The sequence below is a fragment of the Canis aureus genome, chromosome 12 (assembly GCF_053574225.1).
Source record: "Canis aureus isolate CA01 chromosome 12, VMU_Caureus_v.1.0, whole genome shotgun sequence".
NCBI lineage: Eukaryota > Metazoa > Chordata > Mammalia > Carnivora > Canidae > Canis > Canis aureus.
In genome coordinates, this window is record NC_135622.1 from 3,945,768 (window position 1) to 3,956,463 (window position 10,696).

A 10,696-nucleotide genomic window follows, 5' to 3' on the forward strand; every position below is an offset into this window, starting at 1 on the left:
AGTACGGAGCCTGATGTGGGGTTCAATCTCACAACCCTGACATCATGACCTGATTCGAAAGCAAGGTTGGACACTTAACCGACTGAGCCACCCGTGCCCCACATTTGCCAGTTTCTTGTATAATATCCTTTCCACTGACAATGTCACATATCCAGTGCAACATCACTAGACACTGAGTATGGAAGAGGGTGCTAGCTAACAACTGGATCTCACTAGATGGTACAAATTGGCTCTGGTACATCACTGGGCCTAGGATCTGAGCTGAAGATACTTAATGAACTGAGTCACCCAGGTGCCCCTAAAGTGTACATTTTAAGTTGGTGTTTTAATGTAAGTAAATTATACCTCAATAAAGAATTCTTTTTTAATGCTGACTGGTTGGGATGTCTGGGTGGCTCAGAGGTTAAGTGTCTGCCTTCAGCTCAGGGCATGATCCTGGAGTCCTGGGACTGAGTCCCACATCAGGCTCCCTGCATGGAGCCTGCTTCTCCTCCCTCTGCCTATGTCTCGCCTCTCTCTTTCTCTCTCTCTCTCTCTCGAATAAATAAATAAAATCTTTAAAAAAAATAAAGCTGACTGGTTCAGGGTGTAGAAACAGAAAGGAATTGTAACTTTTTATCAAGGTAGCTGTCCTCAGCCTCCCTATCATCCATTCTTGGTTTCTTTTTTATTGTACAGATCAAGCAATAATAGCCTTGTGGAGTGCCATCTACCTCGTTACCCGGAAAGCCATGTTCCACAAGTGACCTCTGGCACTCCGTTGGTCAAACCCAGACCCTGACTGCCTCTCCAATCCAGTAATGGATTTAGCCTCTCCATCAGATTTTGTTTTCAGGTACTTGCTAATTGGACATCAAAGCTACCCTCCAGCTACCAGACAACTGCTGGCATTCTGTTCTCCCAGCCCCCAGAATCTTTCTCATCCCTGTAACTCTTTGAGGGATCTGTGCTCTCACTTCTCCACCCTGATGAGAAAAGAATCAGGTACTTTGTGAAGTCCTGCTTCTGCAGGACCTGATTCCAGTCCACCTGGGGGCTGTGAGAGATGGTGTCAGAAGTATGACTACTGAAGCACTGTATAGGGCTCTGAAGAAGCTTTCTTTTTTTTTTTTTTTTTTCAGTACCAATAAGTTTTTATTCATTGTATTTTCCCAAGGTAAAAAGAGAAGGGAAAATGGTCAGCATGTGCATTACAAGACAATAGCAAGTGGGAAAGGAAGTACCTGGCACAGCAACACCAACCATCAAATAAACACTCCCCAGAGATGGAGTCACTAAAGCCCAAGAGGGCTCAGTCTCCTGCAGTTCAGAAATGAGGGGAAGGGATCAGGTTAAGAACAGATAGGTATAGCTTTCCTACCACCCCCACCCCCACCCCAATAAATTCAAGATTTCACACAAAGCTTTGGTTTCTAGCAGTAAACATGGAGTTACATTCGTCCATCTCCTATTAAACAATCTTGTGGCCACTTTGACAGAAGTTTCTTGCACCTGCATAAGAGTTCCTGAGTGACTTGGATATACATTCATCTTCCTTTCTTGGTCTCCCAACCCTACTTTCTACATTCGGCCCCCCTTGTTGCTTCTCTACCCTCAGCCTGGAGAGATTAAAGTAGGTTTGTTCCATCCAAATACAAGTGTATTAGTATGAATCACATCAAGGAATGGACTTGACACAGGAGATTGGGAACAAGGGAGAATGTGAAATGTGTATGTGTGGGGCCTTTTCTTGGGAGTGGGGGATAGGGTAGGAGTCAAGTTTTTAGGACAGAAGATCTGGCCCAAAAAAGGAAATACGGGAAGGGAACACAAAATAATAGTCCAAGGCTGCCACACTTCAAGAGGGGTCACCAAGCTATGTTCCAGTTTCTTTTCCTGGTGCAGAACCTTTTGTCAAAGATGCTTTGGCTCTTTTTCTCAATACAAAAAGAAGTTTGTAAACAATAAAACCCCAAAAGAACATGGAGAAGATCAACACATTATATTTATACAAACCAGGCCACCTAGCAATCACCCAATCAGCTATTCATGAAAACCTACAAAACCCAAATACAATCACTAGAGGGGGCAGCAAGCAGGGAAGACAAGAACCCAGGATCAGACACACATCACTCAATATGTTCTATTACATCTGCCCCATTTCAACACAGTGAGGTAGGTTTGTGGTGATCTCATAGCATATTAAGTAAAACCTTCTTTTATCCTTTAGCTACCATGACACTAATCACTGCTGCAGAAGGGCAGGACACTGGTTCTGGACACTGCAAAGAAGCCATGGCTTATGGTCTCTCTAGAAGTCAACAAGAAAAGCCCGGAATTTATAAAGGTTAAGAAAGTTAGCTTCAGGGATCCCTGGGTGGCGCAGTGGTTTAGCGCCTGTCTTTGGCCCAGGGCGTGATCCTGGAGACCCGGGATCGAATCCCACGTCGGGCTCCCAGTGCATGGAGCCTGCTTCTCCCTCTGCCTGTGTCTCTGCCTCTCTCTCTCTCTCTCTCTGTGTGTGACTGTCATAAATAAATAAAAATTTTAAAAAAAACATAAAAAATAAAAAAAAAAGAAAGTTAGCTTCATACACTCCATCCCTGGGCAGCTCAAGATGGGTTCCAGAGTTACTATTCTTAAACCTATCCTTACCAACTCATCTTTAAAATATGCACGCGCACATGCACGCACGCACACACATGCACACTCTCTGTTGTGCATGGTAGGCCTAGCCCAATCCAGTGAAGGATGTATCTGGTATGTAAAGTGAGTCCTGTACCCTGGGATTAGAAGTCTGGAACAGGAATCCTTTATTACACGTATAGACACCTCTTGACTAATCCTGGCTTCCCCTCCACACCTTTCAGCTGGTGCGGCCTCTCCTAATGTTACTTCCTGTACCAGTTTTTCCTGTTCAGACCAATTTCCAATATTCCACTAGAAGGAGATTAAGTCATGGGGCAACTGAGTTAAAACCTCATCTCCCGGGCAGTCCTGATAGCCCAGCATTTTGGCGCTGCCTTCAGCCCAAGGCATGATCCTGGAGACCCAGGATCGAGTCCCACATCAGGCTCCTGCGTGGAGCCTGCTTCTCCCTCTGCCTGTGTCTCTGCCCCCATCTCTATATCTGTCATGAATAAATAAAATAAAATCTTTTTTAAAATAAAATATTTAAAAACAAACAAACAAAACCTCATCTCCCGTGGAACACTGAAGGTAAGAGAGGTTTCAAGAGAACACTATGGCAGAAAAGCCAGCTCTAATTGGCAAAAATGAGGCAGTTCAATAGGCTATGCACTCCAAATAGTTGTTCTTCCTGGTGATAAAACAAAAAAGTATTCCTCCTGTGCAGACCTGGAGCTGCTGCTGACTTATCCCTGAGATTGTTTATGTACCTGAGAACACAGTGCAGGAACGAGGGCCTTAAGATGAAAATACACAAAAATAGGGCAGCCCCGGTGGTGCAGCAGTTTAGCACCGCCTGCAGCCCGGGGTGTGATCCTGGAGACCCAGGATCGAGTCCCGCATCGGGCTTCCTGCGGGGAGCCTACTTCTCCCTCTGCCTGTGTCTCTGCCTCTCTCTTCGTTCTCTCTGAATGAATAAATAAATAAAATACACAAAAATACAAAAACCAGAATATTTATATTATGAAAAGAAAAGTTAAAATGCACAAGATACGTCATTCGCACACAGCTAGTGCAGTTGGCATCCTGGAGAAAGTGGGGCCCAAGGGAAGGTTGTCCAAGGGAGCAAATAAATAAAACCCTATCGGCCCAGAATGGGGTGGGATTAAGCTTAGGAGCAGAAGGTCTGTAGCTATTCCCCCAACAATCCCTGTGGCTACTGTCACAACCCAGTCCTCAGCACCCTATCCCAAGAGTGGGTTATGGGACAAGATGTGGAAAAACCCTGCCTTACCCCTTAGAGGTTCCCTCCCCACAGAATATAGTGGTTTGTGGGTTGGGCCCATCAATCTGGTCTCATGCTTCATCTCCACACTCTGGCATGGGAAAATTATTATTACATGTCCTTCTTTGAAAGGAAAACAACTTCCCTATCCAGGCCACTTTCAAAAGCTGGAAATCTGAGGGTGGAGACTCAGGTAAAGCACACTGGGAGGGATTTTCTCCAGAACTCTCCACAAGCATTTGGATAGAGCACGGTTGTAGTTCATTTGCCTCACCCCTTCCCCCCAACCCTGCCAAGAGGGAAGAGGGGGTGATGCTGTGGGACCCTGGCCTGAGATGTACGGCAGAGCCAGCTGCCCCCTACCCACTTTGTCCCCACTTTCTCCACTCTGCCGATTGATGCCTGCTCCTCCAAACTTCCTGATCACAAATGAATTACCCTCACTCACTATAGCTCAATTCTGGGCCTCTGGGAGTAGGGCAGGGCTATGGATCTCTTCTTCTTCCTCCCAAAAGTATGCTGGCTTTCCCTGTGAGCTGGGGGCCTCCTGGACCTTCAGTGGACATGAGGCCACCATATGGCTGATGCTCTGGCACAAGTGGCACTTCTTGGGCTGAGGGCAGCTTGCATTCCTCGGCATGGTGGTCTGGGCCCCTGTAGCACCTGTCTCCCTTTGATCTGCGCTTCTGCATGTTCTTCCCTTTGGGCCACCTCTTGCTCCCAATACAAAATACCCCACCAGGCCCGGTGACCCTGATAGATTCTAAGCCTTTAGCAGACTTCTTAAAGGTGAACTCCACTGCCTCACCCTCCTTCAGGCTCCGGAAGCCCTCCATGTGCAGCTTGCTCTGGTGCACAAAGATATCCACTGGGGAGTCAAGCGCGATCCTGGCGTGGGTGATCATGGACAGGAACCTGAACCCCTTGTGCAAGTTGAACCACTTACAGATGCCAGCACCATGCAGCAGCCGCGGCTCCTCTGCTTCCCCGGGCAGCGTCCTCCAGCGCCTTGGCACAGCCACCTGCAAACTGCTGGCTTGACACAGAGCCCATGGTAGTTAGCTGAGCCTGCAGCTCCTGGCCACTGGTCAGGTGGCTGCTGGCCCCAGAAAAGTCCGGAGGCCTGAAGAAGCTTTCTTGAGAAAGTTCTAAGTTTTTTGTCTACATGAAATAGTCCTAAACTCCAACATGTCAACTTGCGTTTAATTTTAGTTTATTCCCTCTTCTTGCCAGGGTGCCCACACCTGTGACCTCTCCTCAGGGGCTGCCCCGGCTCTAGGAAAATAATGCACTGGGTTTTGCCCTTCACTGAAATAGTAGCTGCTATCTATGAAGGCCTGCCATGGGCCGGACACAAGTATGGATGCCCAGGTGTGCAGTATCAGCCCTCACAACAAAATCCACAAGGGACATCTTATCCCCTTTAAAGATGAAGAAACTCAGCCACCCAAGAGAACAGGAATGGTTTAGGAACACTAAGAATCTGTTGTTTTTTAACAAGCATTTAGGCAGAGGCAATTGTTTGTAAGGCACATTTGGTTCCGGGGGCCTAAAGCTGAATTTCCCCAAGGATGGCCATAGGCACATGCCACCTTGCTCCCGGGAGATGTTTTAACACATCAATGTTAGCATTCATAGAGTTCAGTCATGTCAATGATATTCAACCTTAACATCTAGCAGTACATCCCTCTTTCTATAGATGTGAAAAGCAAGGCCCTAACAACTGTATCAGAGAGATAAAAGTGAAGGAAGACTTCAGGAAGAACTTTCCTTGTAGAAAATGAAAATCACCCCTCAGAGTTGACAATGAGAAACATGGTATTAGGCAGAACTTAGGCCCTGTCCTGGTCCTGATCCATCTGTTAACATTCTGCATCCACTTTGGGAGGCATTGTCTTGCACACCCATCATGCCTTGTGTGTTTCTCTTCACCTTTGAAGCTGTATTATAATTATCTATGTATCTGTCTTTAGTCACTAGATCATGAGTTCCCTGAGGAAAGAATATCCTATTCCCAAAACTGCATCCTCAATACATAATGTACCATAATATTTGTTGAATAAATGAGTAGGCAAGTAAGTGACTAAATGAATGGATGAATGAATAATCAACTTTGCAAGGTTTTTCCCCCTCATTTTTAAAAAAGATTATTTATTTATTTATTTATTTATTTATTTATTTATTTATTTATTTATTTAAGAGAGAAAGAGACCAAGAAACCGAGAGAGAGCACAAGCAGTGGGGAGAAGAAGAAGCAGGCTCCTTGCTGAGCAGGGAGCCTGATGTGGGGCTTGATCCCAGGACCCTGAGATCATGACCTACGCAGGAAGGCAGATGCCTAACCCACTGAGCCACCCCCTGCTCAGTGGGGGGTCTGCTTCTCCCTCTCCCTCTGCCTCCTGCCCTCTGCCTTCCACGTGCTCTCTTGCTTTCACTCCTCCTGTCTCTCAAATAAAATCTTTTTTTGAAAAAAGGAAACATCTAGGCTGCTCATAGGGCAGGACTGCTAGAGACAAGGCCCTGGATGCTGTAACTTCTGAAGAAACTTCCTTCTAGGAGAATCTGTGAGTTGGTGACTACTTTCATTCTTCCTAAGCCCTTTTTCTCTCCTGCTGATGCTGTCCCTCAGGCGGCCTCCAGCTTTGCAGCCATGGCCAGCAGAGGGCAGTAGAGGCCCGTCTGGTTAGAAGCGCGCCTCGCACGAATGCTGCTCCTCCCCCTTCCTTCCACCTGTGCTACGAGACCGGGGCATTCTCACTGCAGGCCTGGGAGAGCCACTGCCCCAGCTGACACAGGTCACTGCAGGTCACACGGTGGCAGTTAGGCCTGCCTGTTGGTCCCCATTACCTCTGATATCAGGTCTGATCTGTGCAACATTTCCTTTTTTTTTTTTTTTTTTTTTAAGATTTTATTTATTTATTCATGAGAATACACAGAGAGGAGAGAGAGAGAGGCAGAGAGACAGGCAGAGGGAGAAGCAGGCTCCATGCAGGGAGCCCAACGTGGGACTCAATCCCGGGTCTCCAGGATCACACCCTGGGCTGCAGGCGGCGCTAAACCGCTGAGCCACCGGGGCTGCCCTGTGCAACATTTCCAAGAAGCTCCTACAGTTTTTAGCCTGAGGGTAAAACAGATCTCATGGAATGCTTGGGTGCCTCAGCAGTTGAGCATCTGCCTTTGGCTTGGGGGATGATCCCGGGGTCCTGGGATGGAGCCTCACATCAGGCTCCCTGCATGGAGCCTGCTTCTCCCTCTATGTCTCTGCCTCTTTCTGTGTGTCTCATGAATAAATAAAATCTTTTTTAAAAAATTAAAAATACAGATCTCAAAAGATGAAAGACACCAGGCCCCTGTATGCTCCAGCACCTCCCTTTACAGAAGCCCATCCTTGACCCAGCTTCCCCTTCTAACCTGTGCCCTTCCTCTAATGACCATCCTCCCAGAAAGCCATGTGCATCCACACCCACATCCCCATCTCACAACCACTAGAAGTCCACTCAATCCAACTCCTATTGACCCCAGCACAGTGATTCATCCTAATTTGACCTAAAACTAGGGATCCCTGGGTGGCGCAGCGGTTTAGTGCCTGCCTTTGGCCCAGGGCGCGATCTTAGAGATCCAGGATCGAATCCCACGTCAGGCTCCCAGTGCATGGAGCCTGCTTCTCCCTCTGCCTGTGTCTCTGCCTCTCTCTCTCTCTCACTGTGTGCCTATCATAAATAAATAAAAAATTAAAAAAAAAAACCTAATTACAAACCCAGAAGACACCTTTCAGTCTAAATCCATCTCCCCATCCACTTCCCTCTGTGTTAACGGATATAACCCCACACCTCTCCCTTTGCCTGTGAAGGAAACTGAGAAGTCATTCTAGAATCTAGAATGACTTAGCCCATTGGAACCACAATCCTGCCAGCTCTCCTCCTAAATTCAAGACTCCATCTCCTGAAGCCCTGCCCCCATGCAGGTCAGCCTTCACACAGCAAATGCACTCTGGGCAGCTGAGTCCCAGGCCCCACTGCGTGGCCCCGGGTGACAAACACGGCTGACCAGGCCAGCTCTCGCCACAGCTCGCATTCTCCAGGCCACAGACAGCAGACAAGATCACAGTGACAGATGTTGTGAAGAAGACAGTGTATGAGAGAAGACGACCAGGGCTGATGGGGGTGGATTTTTTTTAATTAGATTTTTTTAAATTAAGTATTAAAAATATGTGGGTGAGGCTACTTCAATTAGATCCCTAGGAAAGGACTCTGAGGAAGCGACAAGCAGCTCTCTAGGGCACTGTTGGCTGGCTGGAGACTCAACTTCCCAGCCTCCCTTAAAGGGGGAGATGCACACAGGTCTGGCCAATGAGATTTGAGGGGGACTTGGCAGAGGTGGAGGGGCTGTACCAGGGAAGACTTGCTTTCCAGAAAAGAAAGACAAGTATCGCTGCTGCAGTCCTTCCTGCTCATCCTTTGGCCATGAGGGAAAAGGAGGAAGCTGCAGAGGCAGGTCCTAAACCAACCATGTGAGTTGTGCCATGTGAGAAAAGCATGGCCTGCTCCCTTAGAAGCTTCCTTTCAGAGCAGAGCACCCCAGCCCTGTGAAGACCTGTGAAGAAAAATCCAGGCACAGTTCAAAGGCCCTAACTCCCAAATTCCCCTGGTATACCTGAAGAAGGGAGGAAAGACCTGTGTGTCTAGAACACGGGCAGGTGGGAGGCAGGGGGCAGAAAAAGTCTGAGGGATGGAGAGGGTCTTGAAAAGCCCGGAGAGCCATCTGGTTTAAGTGCCTGGAAGACCACTGGTAGGGTTTCAGGCAGGCTCTGATTTGGGTTTGTTTTCTATTTATTTTTCTATTTATTTATTTACTTGAGAGGGAAAGAGCACAAGTCAGGGGAGGGGCAGAAGAGAATCTTCCAGGAGACTCCCTGGCAGGCATGGAGCCCAACACAGAGAATCCCAGGACCCATGAGATCCCAACCTGAGCAGACAAAAACCAAGCCACCCAGGCACCCCCTTTTTAAAGATTTTGTTTATTTATTCTGAACCTTTATTTATTCACGAGAGACACAGAGACAGGCAGAGACACAGGCAGAAGAGAAGCAGCTCCCTGCAGGGAGCCCGATGTGGGACTCGATCCCAGGACTCCAGGATCACACCCTAAGCAGAAGGCAGGCGCTAAACTGCTGAGCCACCCAGGCACCCCTTAAAAGCAACCATTCTGAGACGTGGAGAAGGAACCAGCAAGCTGCAGGCACAGCTTTGGGGCTGACCCACCAGCAGCCCCCACTCTCCTCTGGACACCTTCTTCTCCAGAAGTCTCTGGAGCACTTGGGTGGACCACAGGACCCTGATCTGGCCCTGTGAAACACAGGTGGAAAGGACTTTCAGGGAAACTTTCTTTCCTGACAAAAAGGTACAGGCGGGGCGGGCATGGCCACTTCCTTCTCCCTGTTGGAGGACAGAGGCAGCCCCTTGCGAGGTGAGCCACAGGCCAGAGCCAGCTGAGGCGGGAGGGGGGCAGGGAATGGAAGCCTGGTCTGGGTCCTTACTGATACCACTGAACCTTTGAATTTTGCCTACAGCCAGACATTCTATCAGGTGAGAAAAATTAAGCAGCTATGAACTGGGTTTTTTGTTCCAGGCAGTGAAGTTGGCTCTCAGCTGGGGCGGGCAGGAGTCAGCACAGGCCTGCTGAGACGTGAGTGACAAGATGCAGAGAGAGGCTGGTGATGGCTTGGACCATGGGTTCTTCCACTTCTAGCTTAAGTCTCCCCTAGTTTGTCTTCCACACTCTGGCATTTTCTGAATGTAAATCTCTTCAGGAACTCCTCTTGGCTTAAAATTTTGTGCTGGCTCTCCATTGCCTAGATGATAAAAATCAACCTCCTGTGCCTCGGGTGTGATGCTCCTCACAATTGGTCCCATCTTCCTGTCTGGCCTCTTCTCCCTGCATCATGCCCACCTCCAGTCAGAGCCCCTGTGAACACTGCCCATGTGTCAGGCACTGCCCCTCCTTGTTCCTAACCCAGCAGCCCTGAGAGCTGGTAATTACATGTCTTGGTTTACCTATGAGAAACCTCACAAGAAAAGTGGCTTGGCCAAGGCCACACATCTAGTAAGTGGTGGGTCGGGATTAAACACCGGTATGCTTTCAAAACAAATTAGAGATGTATTTTTCCCACTTGTCAACAAGTCTGAAGGCAGGCATTTGCTGGGTTGTTCAAGTACTCAAAGACGCCACCAGGGCCTCAGTGTTATCTTTCCTTTCTGCCACTTTGGAGGACGGGCTGTCTCCCTCCTGCTGGTCACTTCATGGCCTTACCATGGCCACTCGACTCTAGACATTACATTCAGGGTCACAACAGAAAGGTGGGTAAAGGGAAGGCTACACCGACTTAATCTATCATCCCCCCTCCCCTTATTCTTGTTAAGAAAGCAAAAGCTTTCCTAGAAACCTGCAGCACACTTTTACACATGGCTGCCCCTTGCAAGGCAGGCTGGGAAACCAGGGAAAGTGGTGCTGTGGCTGGCTTAGAATACCATCTACCACTTGGGGCTGAGCCCACTGCTGCCCTCAACAAAGCTGGTGTTCAGTCAGCAAGGAAGAAAGGGGTAAGGAGGATGGGCAGGTGACAAACAGGGCCGGCGACCACCACCCTGCTCAGCAAAATGGAAGCACCTGCCGTACCCTGGCTCCCCCCACACTGCCCTTCACATCGCCTGGCAAGTACTTTCCCACCCATCACATGCCAGTTTCCCTGAGGTCCCTCTCTTTCCTGCTGCAGGTAGACTGGGTATTCTTTCTTACCCCTCCTGT

The 10,696-nt window shown here is 48.4% G+C and overlaps 1 pseudogene; it reads right to left on the reverse strand.

Moving 5' to 3' along the window:
• Positions 1-1,131: 1,131 nt before the first annotated feature.
• LOC144324824 (protein lin-28 homolog A pseudogene) lies at positions 1,132-6,035 on the reverse strand (annotated as a pseudogene).
• Positions 6,036-10,696: the final 4,661 nt, after the last annotated feature.